The sequence below is a fragment of the Amia ocellicauda genome, chromosome 9 (genome assembly GCF_036373705.1).
Source record: "Amia ocellicauda isolate fAmiCal2 chromosome 9, fAmiCal2.hap1, whole genome shotgun sequence".
Lineage (NCBI taxonomy): Eukaryota > Metazoa > Chordata > Actinopteri > Amiiformes > Amiidae > Amia > Amia ocellicauda.
The window spans coordinates 41811851-41829567 of NC_089858.1; the positions used below are offsets into that span (position 1 = coordinate 41811851).

Here is a 17717-nt window from a genome sequence, read left to right on the forward strand (position 1 = left end):
TTTGTACAATCTGGCCATTGTTAGGAAATCAATCCCCTGTTGTGGGAGAAGCCAAGGCGTTTGTGGGATAGGGTTGTGTTTCGTTTTAAAAACAAAGACGGAAAATGACACTATGAGAGCGAGCCACAAAAGCCCTTTCTACGTCAGGCTCTATTTTATTGTTTCTGCTTTACATGATTGTAGACGGCATAATAAATACACGTTTCTGTTAAGAAATATTAAGAAGAGAAACATGTATAGACATTTTATTCAGACAAGCACTATGTTATCGTAAGAACTTATCCATGTGCAACAATAAAACTAAATATTTGCAATTTATTATTATTAATGTAATCATCAAGATATGTGCTAGCAGATGCGCCTTTTAAACGGCACAACTTGACTCCCTTAACTTACTTCAGATTTGTAATAGGGTTATGACGAAGTTCGAATCCGCATTCGCAGATGTCGAACTTCGCACGTTTAGCAAATCCGAACTCCGTCGAATACTAAACCAAACTAATTCAAATTTGAAGCAAAATATTTTTGTCTATCATTGCAACACCCACATGCATGAGGTCAGTCTGCTTATTCACTCAGTATGGTCCAGATGTTATTTTACAGAGAAGAAGGGATGATGTGATTGTTACAGATAGGTCTGTAATGCTGTTGGAGTGGTGCTAAAATCTGCCTCTGACACAGGGGTCTAGTGGTGCCACTCTTTCAATCCCATGCTTCTCAATTCTAAATATTTACAAATATTAATAAATGTATTTAAAACATTCCCTTGCGCAGTGTTTTTGTATGAATTAATATGATCAGAATAAGTAATAAAGCCTGCTTATTAATGTAACGGTTCATATACAAACAGGGCGTGCAGCACCTGCTCCTTTTTATTCTACTACTACACCACAGGAGGTGACTAAATATTTTGAAGAAACTTTAATTAAACGAAAGTAAAGCCCGTTGTTGTGGAAAATGAACCAGTATCGACTACCTGTCTTTGCAAGATAGGCTGAAGTGTATCTTGCTGTACCACCCTACGAAGTGAATGTATTTTCATTGTTGGTGGCATCTATGGCGGACTTGGCATGTGTGTTTTAACCTCACTCACTCACCGTAGCTCTAGTGCAGCTCTCGGGCAGGTTTTGCAGGAAAATGCCTGGTTTAAATGCGCAAGAATAACTCTTCCATCACGGAATCCATGTCTGTCATGTGACAATGTGTTCAAATTAAACCGGTACAGCTGTGCCTTGCAGCTTTAATACTTTGTATTACTGTGAGGTCCCCCCCCTCCCATTTTTGCCTGATTTTAATTGTTGTCATATTTTTACTTGTAACTCTGTAACTACAAGGGCTGGAGCCAAGTGTCTTCTATGGAAACACTCAGCACAAACTGGAGATTCAGAAAATACTAGAAATAATTGTGTTTGCCCCACCAGAGTTAAGAAATAAATCTAAAAAGTGAAGAAAAACAAAAGCGCTTATAAGAAAAAAGTGAATTTATGGTCAATATAACACTTTTTTTAGGGTTCCAGTCAGACTTTTGACACTGGACAGTGAAACTTCAAAGTCTTATGAAAAAGAACCACTCAAATCTGACCTCCAGAACAGAAATTACAGCCATTTGTATTAGACTACCATCAGCCGTAATAACTATATACAAATAAAAAATAATACTAAACAGGGAAACAGAATTCCAAACATTTGGCTTTTGAATATTGTCACTTGAGGCCTTTCATAGCCACATAGGCTTTACTGTTGTTGTAGTACTCATTCCAGCCACAAAACGGCCATGGCTTTCTATTCTATTCTATTCTTTACAGAATAGACTGTCAGTGACTTTTACAGATTTGTAAACAGAATCAGCATCTGTGATTTGTTTTCGAAGGGTAAGGTGTTTTATTTTTTGTGTCTGATTCTATTGATCTACTTTGTATTTGTTGTTCTTTCTGTATCGCGTCTTTCTGCTCTGTCAGAGAATTGCGTCTGTTCTCTTCTGTATGCGCCCTGCTTCCCATGTGCGGTCGGTGAGCTCTCGCACAAACGCACGCTCCGCGCAACCTAGCCTGCTCGGATATGGGTATCATGGGTATCGTATTTGGTATCATTGGAAAGCTACAGTCCTGCCCTGTAAGAGAGTGACAGACCCGTTTGCCAATGAGGGACAGGATTCAGGCAACAGGGCCTGGAATGCGGCCCCCCTCTCCCCTCTGGGGCGTCCCCCAAAAAAATGCGCGTTTCTTAAAACGGGCCTCTACCTCAGCAATGCTTCTACGGAAATGGCCATAATTCGAAAGCTAAAGACCTGTGGTTTGACAGCCTTGAGCTAAAGCCCTGCACGGGCCTCAAATCTAGGTTCCAGACCTGCCCTTGTCCGACAGATTATCACAATCTTTTTTTTTCCCCCATTACACAGCCTATACTACTGTTGCAGCTGGCAAAGTAGTTATATATTTCTTTTCGTTTCTTTATTAAGTTAATTTAGAAAAAAAATTGGAGCATTTTTTATTTGTTAAATTAAAGTTTTTGTTTTTTAAAGTGAGGACCAAAGGGCCAGTGAGTTGATCACGTTTGATCAATTTAGCCTCTCAAATCAACACTTGACTTGCCTACAATAAAATCCATAGATATAAAACACTTCAAGCATATCACACAATGTTAGTTTAAATGTTTATCACCACCACAGTAAAAAGGCATTTTTGACAAGCTGACCAGGCTGCTCTGCTGCTCGCAATGGCGTGAGGAAAAACGAACGAACAGGCTGTACGATCTAAACGCATAACCTGTGTGTTTTTATTTTTTATTTTTTATTTTATCTTACCTTACCTCAAATATCAAGGCATCACCATAGAACATGGCCATTCTTATGTCCAATAGTCTACAACAGTTAGACTAATGACAATAAAGTCCAATCAAAGAACAAACAAAACAGCCTCCTAGTCTTAACATGGCTACAGCCAGAAGAACAGTCTCTTACAGAGCATCGTGGAGAACAAGCACAGCATCCACAGTGGAGGTTTCAGTCCAGTCCTGTTTCTTCTGTCCTCTTCCAGCTGCGCTGAAGACACACTGCTGCTGCTGCCACTAGTGGGGACACTAACACCATGCGAGCCAGTCTGCGCAGGCACGGTAGCATGCTCTCGTGTTGTCCGTGGGAAAACTTGTGTGCGTGAGCAGACTGTATCATGCGTGTCAGTGTGATAGATTATATATATCTTTCTATGTTTGTTTTACCATCATCACCTTCTCATAGTTTTTTTTAATTAATGAATGTCTAAAATATAAAAAGGAGGAGGAGCCTTAAAGCAGGCTTAAAACAGGACGGTGCCCGGCCCGCGTGTGAACTATGACGTGAAAATTGGCCCGAAACCTGGCTTGAGGGGTGTAAATAAGTCTTGGGCTGAAATGCAGGGCTCTACCTTGAGCACCCATGGGAGACAGGATTAGAGTAATATGACGTAGAACGCGTGGCCCGGCCCCGGCCGTTTTGCATAGGGTGGACCCCACAGAGTTAAAAAAAAAAAAAAAAACTAAAAAAAAAAACATAAGTTTATTAACATCAAATACAACATAATTTTTTTTAATAAAAACTGTAGCAAACTGATTTTACAGTAATACTGTCAAATACAAAATGCCCCTCAACCTACAACTAAATATGCTACGTCCGCATCTGCATTTGATGGATTTAATGCTTTAAAATCCACATTTGACGGATGTGGATGCTCCGTCACATCCCTAATTTGTAATTGCAAACTACACTTTTTGCCCTATGATTCTTAATTTACTTAGCAGATGCCCTTAACCAGGGCAAGTTAGTTTCACATGTAATTATACAGTAACAGCAGCTACAATATAGTAGGTTATAATTTAACTAAAGTGTGCACGTTTCAGTCATGGCATTTATGGACTTGGAGTTAAAATTACGCATTTATTAAACCAGTCCTTAATGTTTTAGAGGGAAACTCAGATCGGCTGTATTTACTTATTCATTCATTTAACTTGTCAATGGGCCAGACTCGTCCGCCAGTGGATACTGGACAAAACAGGTCAACGAAAGGGGCTTGTGATCTTACCTTGGGGATTATATGGTGTCAAGTAGCATAGTGCTGGTGACAACTGTTCATAGTTTGTCAGTAGTACAGCTAGAGCTGGGCCGTATACCGAGTTTTTGCGATATAGTCGATACAAGCATTTTGCACAAAATAATATATCACGAGTATTGAGTTTGTCATTTGTATGTAAGTATGTATTTCTGCAGACCCAGATACCATGTAATGTTGCTCAGATTGCAGATCTCCCAAAACTAGTAGATGGGCTGCTGGCCAAAGCCTAAGGGGGAATCCACTAGTCATGGTCCACATTGGAACCAATAACATAAGAAAAGGTAGGGCAGAGGTTCTGCAAGACAAATTTAAAGAGTTAGGAAAGAAACTAAAGAGCAGAACCTCCACGGTAGTTTTCCCTGAAATACCTCCGGTACCACGTGCATGACCAGGAAGACGGGAAGAGATTAGAAAATGTAACATGTGGTTGGAGGGTTTTAATATTTATGGAGCATTGCTCTTTCTTCTGGGATTGGTGGCACCTGTACAAACCGGACGGTCTACATCTAAATAGAAGGGGGGCTAATGCATTGGGACAGCGTATGTGCAGAGTAATTGAGAATCTTTTAAACTAGGGACCATGGGGGCAGGGAGTTCTGACAATGGGAGATGTTTGACTAAGGAAAGAAAACCAAGGGAAACTATAGTAGGAAAGTCCTGAAATGTTTGTACCACAATAACAGGAGTATAAGGAACAAAATGTTAGACCTATAAGCCACAGTGCTGGTGTGTGACTATCATATTGTAGGAGTGACAGAAACATGGCTTACAGAAAATGATGAGGATGAATTCAAGTTAAAAGGATACCCACAGTTTAGGAGGGAGTCAGGCAAAATCAAAGAGGTTGTGGGTTATCATTATATGTCAAAAAATTACATTGAGGCAGAAGAACTCAAATTAGATCCTAGTAACGAAACAGAATCTTTGGAGGATTAGTGGTAGTAGTGTGTTACAGACCACCAAATTCAGATATTCAGAAATGTTGCATTGTACAATGTAATCAGGACTGCATGTAGCAAGGATGTGGCTGTTATAATGGGGGATTTCAATTTCCAAAACATAGACTGGGAAAGCCCAGTTGGGACTACAGAAGCAGAAATATAAATGGTTGAGATGGTAAATGACTGCTTTCTAACTCAATTTGTCAGGGAACCAACCAGAGAGAGCACGTGCATTGACTTGATCTTTTCAAATGACCAAGATAGAGTCAGGGGGACAGTAGTTCGAGAACCAATGGCAAACTGTGATCACAATATGGTTAGCTTTGAGGCATTCTTTCAAAAATCAAGGACCAAGTCTAAAACAATGGTCTATAATTTCAGAAAAGCAAACCTTTAAGGTATAAGGTGGCAGAAGAGTTAGACTGAGGCACACCGGATACAAATTCAGTTAAAAATGGATGGTTATATTTTAAGGATATACTGCTTGAAGCTCAGGAGAAATTTGTAACAAAACTTAGCAAATTGAGGACCAACAAACATTGGCCAAAATGGTTTAATAGAAGTATGTAAAAAACAATCAAGAGAGAGATTAAACTAAATACAAAGAATATGTTGAACTGCAAAGAGATCTTAAGAAAGGGATCAGGAAAGCAAACATAGTTCTTTGAGCTAAAACTTATACAAGGAGCTTTTTTCAATACTACAGCTGCAAGAGGTCAATAAAGCAGGAAGTGAAACGGTTAACTGCTAAAAATGGAAGTATCTTAGAGGTATTTTACAAAAAAAATTATAACATGCCACAGGTTAACAATCAGTCCAGTCAAACCCTAAGAGAGATCAGGATAAATGAGGAGGAGGTACTAAAAGGACTAGCAGAATTAAAAACAAACAAATCACCTGGGCCAGATGGTATATTTCCAACAGTACTTAAAGAAATGAGGGAAATGTATTTTTAGGCCGCAAACTCTAATATTCCAAATGACACTTGTGCCAACTGACTGGAAGATGGCAAATGTCATACCCATCCACAAGAAAGTGGACAAAACTGAGCCAGGAAATTACAGAACAATCAGTCTCACCTGCATTACTTGTAAAATGATAGAAAAAATGATTAGACAGAAAGTAGAGGAGCATCTTATTGAAAACCATATTCTTGGAAGATAGTCAACATGGGTTTTGATGAGGCAGATCATGTCTTACTAATTTATTAGAATTTTTTGAAGTTGTAACTGCAGCTGTAGATCACGTGAAAGCATATGATATGATATACTTAGATTTTCAAAAAGCTTTTGATAAGGTTCCACACCAAAGACTGATCCTCAAATTGGAAGCTGTAGGCATTCAGGGTAATGTAAGTAGATGGATAATGACCTAGTTGATGTATAGGAAACAGAGGGTGTCAATTTAGAGGAGTTGGCTCTAACTGGAGTGAGGTTGTTCGTGGAGTTCCACAGGGATCAGTACTAGGGCCTTTGCTTTTTCTAATCTAGATTAATGATCTGAACTCTGGGATAGTTAGCAAACTTGTTACATTTGCAGATGATACTAAAATCGGTGGCTCAGCAGATACAATCTCGGCAGCACAGGTTATTCAAAGGAACTTCGATAATATTCATTTGTGAGCTGACACCTGGCAGATGAAATTCAATGTGGAAGCAGGAAGCAATACAAAAAGGCAAACAATGTTAGGATATACTGTCAAAAGAGTAGAATTTAGAATAAGGGCAATAATGTTAAAACTGTAAAATGCACTAGTTAGACCTCATCTGGAATACTGTGTACAGTTCTGGGCACCACACTTCAAGATAGATATAGATATCAGAGCAGACTACATGGGGACTTGATTCAAGTTTTCAAAATCACAAAAGACATCGACCACATCAGACCAGAGGAGCTTTTCCAGATCAGCAGGGACACACGGACCCAGAGACACAAATGGAAATTGGGCTTCAAGGCATTCAAGACCGAAAACAGGAGACACTTCTTCACACAGAGAGTAGTCACAATCTGCAACAAACTCCCCAGTGATGTGGTTGAAGCTGACAATTTGGGAACATTTAAAAATAGACTAGATAGGATCTTTGGATCACTTAGTTATTAATGGACACCAAATGAGCACTATGGGTCGAATGGCTTCCTCTCGTTTGTAGATTTTGTTCTTATGTTCTAATCTGGGAGGAGTAACTGCACATTTAAGGAAATGCTTGTCACTCTTTATGTGGTCAATCATTTGCAGAAGACACTCATCAGTAATTTTTGAAGCAGCGAATTGCTTTCTTCATTTATAAAAGTAAGGTGGGAGAAGGAATGAAGAGGAGGGAGTTAAAATAAAAAAATACATTTTAGTGCAAGTTCACTAAACCGTTCGCCATGGCCAAGCCCGATCTGCAAGCACCCCCGAAATTACTCCACCATCCCAATACGTGTTCGCACCCCCCCTTCATTTTATTGGCATAAAATTAAATAATAAAGTTTGTTTACATTTTTATGAATTGCAAAGCAAGGTAAACATTGTGTTATGTGACAGTAAATATTAGTTAATACTTATGTCTTTGGTCTTATTTTGTAGCTTGTTTGAGGAAAAAATAAAAATATTGAGACCGAAAATTCTAAAAAAATATTGATTTATTTTTAGGATATATCGCCCATCCCTAAGTACAGCACAAAATGGTGAGAACCTTCTTACTATTTTCTGAGAAGGCAGAAGAAAGGCACTGAGGTGATTGACTTGATACAATTCAGGAACAGCTGCATGGGTTTGTGTTGACGCTTCCATGGGAATAGGGGAACAATGTATCCAATTTGTGAGGATATTGTCAAATTACTCTATTGATGTAATCTCCATTATGACTCTGCAATGAGCACTTTATGAATAGGCTTCATTGCATCAAGTAAATAATTGGTCCTTCGGGTGCATGTGGTCAAAGTCAATTTGTTTAGCAAATCTCCCCACATTGATCTGCACTTTCCAGGAATACTGAATGCAAATTGCGCTCTTTCGGTATTTTAATTTCAGAATTGAAATCTCATTGGACTATTTGGGTGTTTTACTTTGCTGGAGATCGCAGCTGCAAACCACAAAATTGAAATTTAGATTTCATACTTCACCAAGTGTGAAGCAAGCAGCTTCATTTACCATTCCACACCCTCTTTCCAGTGACTTACTGTCCTTTTGCAGTTTTCTAGCATTGCAGTTTCTCATTCAGATTTCTCTCATACAAATTCTCATTTGTTTTTCTTCTGCTAAGAATGGTTGAAGTCTGGACTTTACTGTAGTGGACAGCATGCAATTATCAGGTGTAAAATGCATTTTGAAATTGTGAACATGACTAAGTAACTTTATTCAGTTATCTGAATTATGGATTAAAACTATGAATTTAACCAAAGCATGTTTCCATTAAAAACAATGCATTGTATAAGACGAGACAAGCTGTTTGCTATGCAATCCGATATGCAACTATAATGATTTGACTTTAGTACACTTCAAAATGTCTCCCAGGTAGCAACTGGGAAGATGTAGAAATTAAAGCCATTAAATGTGTACAATTTACACTTTTTTTTTAGACTTGTAGAACTGAAGATAGACATTTGATTCCCTATTGAAAAGCTGCTAAACCGACATGTCTTGTGTATTTTTTTAAATATATTAGAAAGTGTTGTCTGTAAAGGGTTAAGAAGTGATTGTCAATATTCATAAGTTGTGATATAAATGCATAGAATACACCTGTAAGCATACCTAATGTCATGCGTAACTGGTTTGTAAAGCAGATTGTTTTCATTCCCAGCATGCGTTTAGTTTATGCCTCCTTTGCGGCTACATACGTGAACACACTTAGGCCTCCTAAAACCTCAACTGTGAACGGGTTCAGAAAAAAAACGTGGACTAATTTTGAGAAGGCCCATGGCAGACCTAGTAAGTGTTAAAGGGGTCTAAGAGTAAAATGACTATCAGGATTGAATAGCAATTACTGAGTTCAAGGAGCGGGAAAGTTGTAACTTCCCAGCCCTGAGGTTCCATTTGTTTTCAAGCAGCTGTTCAGCCTGGAGTTAAATGTCAGATGTTAAGACATGAGCAAGGCTTGGCATGGAGAAAAACTTGGTTGCTGACCCAAGTGGATTTTAAATCGGCCAGTGCTTTAGGTTAACCCCTCTTTAGCCACACAGGACTTCATTGTTGCTGTGTTTGCTCTGCCACACAGCTTGCCCGTGGAAGCTGAATCAAAACCCCTTGATGCTACTCCATAAATGCATTTGTATTAACCTCAGGGTGAGTCACTTGTACAAGTAAAAAAATAATTACAAATTAATTCACCCTTCATTTTCACATTTAGCCACACGAGATAGTGGCTGCCTTCCACCTCAGGGGAAACTGTCCAAGATTGTCAGCACACTATGTGAAGGCCTCTGGGCTCCTTTCTTGTGCTGAAAATAGGTCTAAGTTTTAGCTGACACTTCCTAGCCTTGCTGTTGTCATCTTGCACTCTGTCCTGAAACCACGGGACCTCGGGAGATTGTCCGCACCTGGCTGGGCATTAAATAAACAGTCTCTGAACCTGGAATCTCAGGCTAATGAAGACTTTGCCTAATCTTTCTTTAGCGCTCATATGCAGCTTACAGGCCCTTCCCTGGCATGCCTTGTAGGCCCAGGAGTGCTTATGGTTTATTTATACTCATCTCGTTGGGGCGCAACAGCTTGTCCCGAAGAGAGGCCAGCCGAGCCAGAGTGGTTTTAGAGCCACCCTGTCGCCAATCACGGAGAGATGTGCCACTAACCCACTTCTCACACCGGAATCTCCAGCAGCCTTTGGATGCTGATTCAGCTTGGGTCTCCTTCTGCATGAAGATTTGATGGGTGTTGTCCAACTGCAAGACTACCATTTGCGTGTGCTCGAGTGTCTCCAATAGTGCTTTCTCTTCCGGGTTGCCCATTGTTCCTTACAGGTCTACTTCCTCTGGAGTGCAATACAGCAGCTGATGTATTAAACATCACACAGTGTGATTAGAGCAATAGACCAGAAAGATAACGATCTAGACAACAGGATGTATTGGAAGCAGGACGTTTAACACAATCAACAAAATAAATGCATTTAATGTGAAAGGGGTCTGATGTAGAGCATCTTAGGCCTTGTAATAGGAAACTAATTGCAGGACAAATGTAATTACTTGTATTTTATGATGCCCCTTTCAGGTCGCACATCTTAAACTGCTGATTTGTAAAGAAAATAACTTGCTTGGCATAGACTTGGTCTGACCACAGAAACAGACAGGTGCTAACAAAATAAGTTGGTTCTTTGTGTGCTTGCCTTCACTGAACAGGGTTAATCGGGACAGTGTTTGTGCTGACATTTTACTTGAATGGCTAACACTGGCTCATGCTGTCTCAGTGACGGCTCTGAGCTCTGTAGCATGTGGCTGCACTGTTGGGCTTGTTTCTATTCCTAGTAACCGCAAAAGGGACCCCCACATCAAAATAAAGAAAAGACGAAGGACCGACCTACATCAGAGACCTTTCACTGTTTGTTGTCAGTCTGTGTCCTTGTAAGAGACAAGTGCACAGCAGGTCCCCCATATCGCTATCTCCTTCATCTCTCAACAGCTGGCATCAAACACAGCCCACCTCTGTGCTGCACAAGGGGGGGAAATGCCAGTTTCAGAAGAGTCCTCTTTTACCCGAGAACTAGTGGGGAGCTACAAAGCCTATACAGGAACTCCTACTTTACTTTTTATTGTGCCTTCAAAAAGAGCCTTCTATCATCAGGGTCGGTTAAGGGGATAAATTACCAGTTGAATCAAAGCTGAAATTTAAATTCCTCAACTGCTCCTCTTATAGACTGTGGTGTGTTCCCTCCCCTATTTTGTTTTGAGCTTTAGTTTTCCAGTCCACGAGTCTGATGAAAGAACTTCTCAAAGTTTTTGTTTTTGTTAAACATGTTTGAATATTTACGACGCGATCGGCACCAATTGAGCTGATTGAATAAGAAAAAAGAAACGGTAAGAATAAACATAACCAGAGAATAAGATTTTCATATGTTTTTATTAAAATACTTCAAATACCAATGGTTGTTTCGGCGCAGGTTATTTTAACATACTCTAATACAGGGAAAATAATATTTTCAAATACCAATTAGTATCTGTAATTAACCCAGGTCCGTGCTAAATATTGATCCCTACAATGCGATGATCATACTGTGGCATGGATGTACCCTGTGTGTTGCTCACCTCCAGTTCTCACAGCAGAGTAGACTCTCACCTCCCTGGCCGTGTCTTTACACACGGCAACAGCGGCTTGTGGTTGTGTTCTTGTTTCCACAGTTTTGCACAGATGTGCAGAAATCCACTAATCCCATTGGTGGAGCAGCGCAGATCTGTGCATAACTGCGGACATCTACGCTTCCCGAACGTGACCTGTAAATGACCATGTCCATGTTTGTTTACCTTTTCTCTGGATGGATCACGTGTGTTGCCATGAGGCTTGTGGAGTTTAGAGGCTGTGTTGGAGTTCAGGAAATGTTTCTCTGTCTAGAAACATGATTGTCAGGGTATAGCCTAGCTCCTGCAAGATACTTTACTAGAGACAGGCCCCAATAATCACAAATGTATTATTCATACAGAACAGTGTCGAAGTGGTCATCTATCCTGTATGTATGTATGTATGTATGTATGTATATTTGCCTTCGAGATGATAGATTTATTCCTGTCAGTGTCCACCTTTTATGAAGCAGCCATTTGACTTTGAGATAACATGCCTTAAAATACCCAAGAGATAGTTATAGGATTAATCAGTTGTATAACTTAGACTTGTGTTCTTATCATTTTTTCCCTTCCCTCACCTGTCCTCACCTATTCTGCTTTTACAATGCATTAGATCATAGGAATGTGGTTAATAATAAAACCACTGGATCTTTCAGAATAGGTGATTGTTTTGTTCATGGCTTAAAGTATCCAGTGTTCATTGCTATTTAAAATCCTAACCAAAGATTGTTTTCCATAGGGGGATTGTTCTGTGACCTGCTTTATTCTGTTATTGATTGTGGCCTATTGTTAACAGAAAAGTGTTTGAAATAGCAAGGCTGTGGATTTATTGAATTGGATTCTCCTAGACTGAAAATTATGGGCATTACTTGCCAATTAGATTTTGCATTTCCATATACTAACCTGTATAAATGTCATTTTCAAAGTTGGTGTGCATGCTTTAGATTCATAATGCTTTGGAAGCTGTAGTCTAGCTAGCAGTCAAGTATGGTCTGAAGACAGGCAGCTAATGATTTTATGTAGGGAATTTTTTGGCAGGCATCACTCACTGCAATGTGCTGTGAATCTGTCCCACAGTGAATACACTCGAATGACTGGAATCTCCTCTGAGAGGTTTGGGGAATCCTTGGCTTTTACTAGGAATTTCAAAGTGAGTTGCATTCTGCCTGCAGTCTTCCCTGTGTAAATTTGTCATATTAATTAGAAGTAGGGATGCACCGAATGTTCGGCAACTGAAATTATTAGTCTGAAAATAGCACTTTCAGTGTTTGGTCGAATAAGTGAAACGACCGAATAAATTTTACTGAACAATGACGTTTTTGATGATGCGATCAAATAGCAACCAGCTATTGCTGTTTATTCTGTTTTCGCTGTAACTTGAGGAGAGGAAAAGTCAGTCGTTTAGTCAAGTAGATTGTACATATTAGCTAGCTAGATAGGTCTTATACATTTTGTATTTTGCTGTTGTGACCGGAAAACATTGCCACAAGGACGCTAATGTTAAGGCATTTTCATTGCAGCTCACATTGCTAAACTGGCAATTGAATGAAAATGTATACAAATTGAAAAAGAAAAACATACTGTTCGGTCAATTACAGCTGTAATTGCAAAATATTCCTTTATAAAACAAATAGTCACAACCTTTATAGTTAATTTGAAATTGTGACAATAAAAAGTCATGATAATGTTGGGACAATAATACTCCTACACGGTGCGTGAGAGTCTGCTGTTATTATGCCATTTCCATATGTCTTCTAATAATGTATTTGTACATACATATTTATTTAACAAAGTTGTTGTGTTAGATAAGTATTAATCAGTTGCATCAATTACAACGTATTAATTTATGGGGAAACGATTTGTGATAGAGATGTTCATTTTCTGCTGCGTAGCGGAGATTCTGCGGCGTGCATGGCATTGACCAATGGAAAGGACGTTACTATCTGTCATTATTCCTAGAGGCTATATATTGTTTACCTTGACGTGCAGAAACCCACAGAAGGGAGTAGCACTGAAGAGGAAGAGTATGAAGAGCAATAATGTATCACCATATAACACCCCTTCTCATGTGTTGGTGTTTATACAAATCCCCATTAGCTGACAAGTTATTGCATATGTGATTAATTTGAAAACGATGCTCCCGCCTCTACTAGCAAGAGTTATAATTCAATAGAATGCAGTGTTTTGATCAAAGACCTTATAACACTTGCAAGTAGAAACTGTGTGGGAGCATGTTTATTCTGTCCAGATCATTTTCCCTCATACACACCTGTCCAGTCTATACAGTTGTGCAATTATCTTTTGTTATAGTGATTGATTAATTACCTGAATAATTGTTCACCACACATTTATGCACCCTCAGTAAGTTATAGGCCTAATATAGGCTATTCAAAAAGGGGGCCAGCTCAAAGATGGCCAAATAAAAATATTTTTATTTTACCTATTTATTTATTTTAAGTTATGTTGTGCTTTGTTGGTATAATGTCTGCTGGAATGTTAAAAAAATGTTCAGTGTTAAATAAATATTTTTAAATTGTAGTTTTGTAATTAATTTTGTCATTGAAAAGCAAGACAAAATAGTAAAAAGCACATTTAGACTATTTAATTTATGCAATGGTGAAAAAATTGGCAAAATAAATAGAAAAAAATGTGAAAAACGGTATACGGTATTCGGTATTCAGCCTTCGGCCAAGTGTTTCATTATTCGGTTTCGGCTTCTGACAAGAATTTTCATTTCGGTGCATCCCTAATTAGAAGTGCAGTGCTAATTAAATGTGGAACACTGTAAGAGTAGTATTTTTCTGTATGCAATATCTTATCAGCCAAAAATTATTGAATCTCTCTGGTTTAGGAAAAAAAGAAAATAAAGAAAAAGTCCTTTGTGCAGGATGTTGGGTACATTTGTTAAGCCTTTAGGCCTTGTAGTGGAACGAATGAGGCTGAACAGTGTGTCTTACAATTTAATGGCAGAAGCATGCTGTCATAATATCATTCCCTATGCTAGATTTCTCGGCTCAAGATCAGACAGGTTATGGCATTCCAGCATTGTTCAGCCTGAGAAACCTGTTGAAACAGGAGCCTGATGCATACAGTGCGGGACACAGAAATGGAAAGAGAGCAGTTAGTATTGATATTAGTTTCACTGCAAAATGCATTTAAGTAGGACAATGCTATTAGAAAACACTTGAGGTACAAACATTGCTTTTTTTATTGTTGTTCAAATGCATGCTATGTATAAATTGACTGCAGAGTAGAGAATTTTACACTAGTTCTGGGGAGCAGCTAGTGCATCTGGACTGCAACCTTTAAATCTCAAGATTTGTAGCTTGGTTAGTTTCAAAAGTCTCACACCTGACAATGCTTTGAAAACAGGAGGGAGGGTTTATTACGAACCCTTCAGATTAGGGCTGTGCCCGTAAACGTTATACCGCCTCACTGCAGTGTCACCCTCTCACCACAGTGAAAATTAATTAATCGTCAATACCGTCTTTTTTATATTTTTTGTAATGATTCTGAAAACTATTTGGTGATACGGTAAGGTTTCGGCAGTGCTGCCTGCGCAGGAGATCCGGGTCGAATCCCTGCTGTGGCAGTTCCATGAGCAAGTGCTGCGAGCATAATGGCCACGAGACAACAATTAAATTTCCATGAAATCCGATTTCATGTAATCCGAATGCAGCCCAGGATTTCCTCGAAATTTCATTGTGAGATCGCAAGAAATCCGATTTTCATGCGATTTTTATCCAATTTCAAGCAATAGAGCAGAGTCCAATTTTCATGAAATCGCATGAAATCACACTGGACAAGTATCCAATCAGAGAGCAAGAAGGAGTCACATGACAAAATCTATGATGTCACTGGGAAGCTTGAACAGCGGATTGGAAGTTGGACAAGAGAACAGTGTTGCTTTCCCAATTGGGCTAATTTTACAGACCGTGTACATGAAAAAAATGGGCTTGGGAGGGTAATGGCGACTGTTGGTTAATCGTTAGCCAACAGACACTGAAAGTCAGCTTCGGACTTCATAACATATTTAAGAATAAACAAACCTCACCATTTATGTTGTTATTATAACACAATCCACACACAACAGCTGAGTATGAACAGGGGATGCAACCAGATACTCAAGGAATGTATTTTAAGAACATATTTGTATAACTGTATCCTGCTTACGTTGCAAGTTGGTTTGGGATTTATGTTCCCTAGTTCCACTCATCAAATTCAATTTCTAAATTGGAAAAGAGCTTTCTTGGCATGACATGGTTACACTCGTTTTGCCAGAGAAATTACAAGGGGTTCCAGTGCAAATGCATATTAACTATATTATAGTACATTAACTATACTTTGTGACTGTACATAGTTCAAGTTTATTCAAGTTTATCAATCATGTTCAAAAGACCAGTTGATTCATCATAATGGTAAGGACGTTTTTTTTAATCTACATTTTATTGTTATTTACGTTTTATACCATAACTGAATTGTTTACTATTTCTCCTCCATAAAGATATTGAAGGGATTTGGTGTATTAACCCAAATAAACAGACAAGTTAAATTACATTGCAAATTAGTTAATTGGTATTAATTTAATAAATCTAGCGTTAATATATTTTAGTGTGCCATGGTCTGTGAGTTGCAATATTTTCCATGTTTAGTTTGTTGTACTGTTTTATTGCGCTATAGATATGGTTTTCTATCATCAATTGAATTTGGCCGGTTTTTAGTGGAGTCGGCGGGATTTATGTTGTGATTGGGCTGTATACTGTCAATCAAATCTGGCAACACTGCAGGAGAGCCAGGGAAGCGCCAGTTTACACACTGTTTACGGCTACTGTCTCGTACACAAAACTGTGGTAAATTGGCAAAAGCCGTTAAATAAACATTTTCCTTTCAGTCTTGTATTTACCTCCCATTTCATTTTCCTCAAATCTTCCTCAAGTCTTGTATCTTACATGGGGTTGCTCTTTCACAGATTTCTAGTGTTAAATATTTGCCCAGTAATTACATGAAAAGTTAAACATTTATATTGATAAATATTATTTTGTATACTGGTAAGTTAGCCTTGATTAGTCTTTGTTCATGTCTTTTTAAGTTGTCAAAAGCAAAATATTCGATGTCTCAGGATAGCGTACCGTTGCTAATAATACAAACCATACATTTCATTACAATAACACACACACACACACGTATATTGGGGCTGTCAGTCGATTTAAATATTTGATCGATTAATCAATGGGCATTGGTTGATTAATCGGGCACTTATTAAAATAAGTGTAACAGATTTTAAGTGGTTGTGGCACACAATTTAACAAATACTAGTCATTGATATTACACTATAACAATGCTGTAATGTTAATTTTCAAAAATAAAAATAAAATAAGGATGTATATTTAAAAAAATCCTTATAATCAGCAAACTAAATTATAATTGCCACAGCAAATGGGTGTTGTGCTCACATGATGCTGTACTCACACTGCCCTTGTAACAAAAGCATTGCATGCAAATCAAACAGAAAACCTTTCCTTTGTCTTCAATATTTGTTTACGAATCTAGTTTGAATCCAAAGTTTAGTTTTCCCATCAGCGGCTGTAACCCCGCAGTTGTGCGCAGATACTGTACTACTTCTCGTGATGTGGTCTCTTGCGTGATTCGGCTTTATAATTTAACGCTAGAAGTGCAGGGCTGGTGAGTTTAACAATGTAATTTGAATTACTCTGTGTTCCTGAATACACTGCGGATACTCGTTCGTGATTTTTCCTAAATATATGTATAAAATACGCTTAGGGTGTTTTAGCTGCATAAACGCAAATCACGTTCAAGTTGCAATCTCTACCTCACCAACAGTGTAAAGTTTTTCATGTGATTGAAAAACACACGCATTGTGTAGCATTACAAGTGTCTTCTTACATCTATCGTCAGATTGAGTGGACACGGAGCGATTACCCCCGGAAAATAAACACTTGTTTCATCTATGTGTTTGACTGTGAAGTGTACCCGTTTTGAGGAAGAAAAACGCTTTGTCATTTATAACAATCATTGTTATGTTTTATGTTCATATTGCCATTTAAATACATTACTTAATTTGTGCTAGTTTTATTCTATCGTTTGTCTATCATTATTATACTTTTTTTGGCTCTTGTAGGTAGTTTGAAATGTCGGCACTTCTAGTGTTAACCGTATAATTGCCAGTCATTATAATGGACATTTTTATTAGCTTGATTAATTATCTCTTAAGAAATATACTGTGACGACTTCCAGATTTGATGCATACCGTGATTCAGTGTAACAAAAATAGTTTTAGCAAAGAAAAGTGTGCAATGTTTTTTGTTGGTTTTCGTTTTGTATAAACACATGCACACATGGAACAATGTAAGACTATCGGTGTTAGAAATCGCAAAAATATTAAAGTACAAGTTTTGAACAAATTATTGCTTTCATTAAT

General features: G+C 38.4%; 1 protein-coding gene across 3 annotated transcripts in view; it reads left to right on the forward strand.

Annotated features, from left to right (window-relative positions):
- ppp3ccb (protein phosphatase 3, catalytic subunit, gamma isozyme, b) overlaps positions 1–17717 on the forward strand; it is a 113413-nt gene that overhangs the window by 28470 nt on the left and 67226 nt on the right. Inside the window, exon 1 of one of the 3 annotated variants that reach the window (XM_066714524.1) lies at positions 16891–16960. The exons of the other annotated variants lie outside the window; for them this stretch is intronic. The gene's annotated coding sequence lies outside the window, so the exon portion shown is untranslated. Of the gene's footprint in view, positions 1–16890; positions 16961–17717 lie in introns of those variants that run through there. 3 annotated transcript variants of the gene reach the window in all.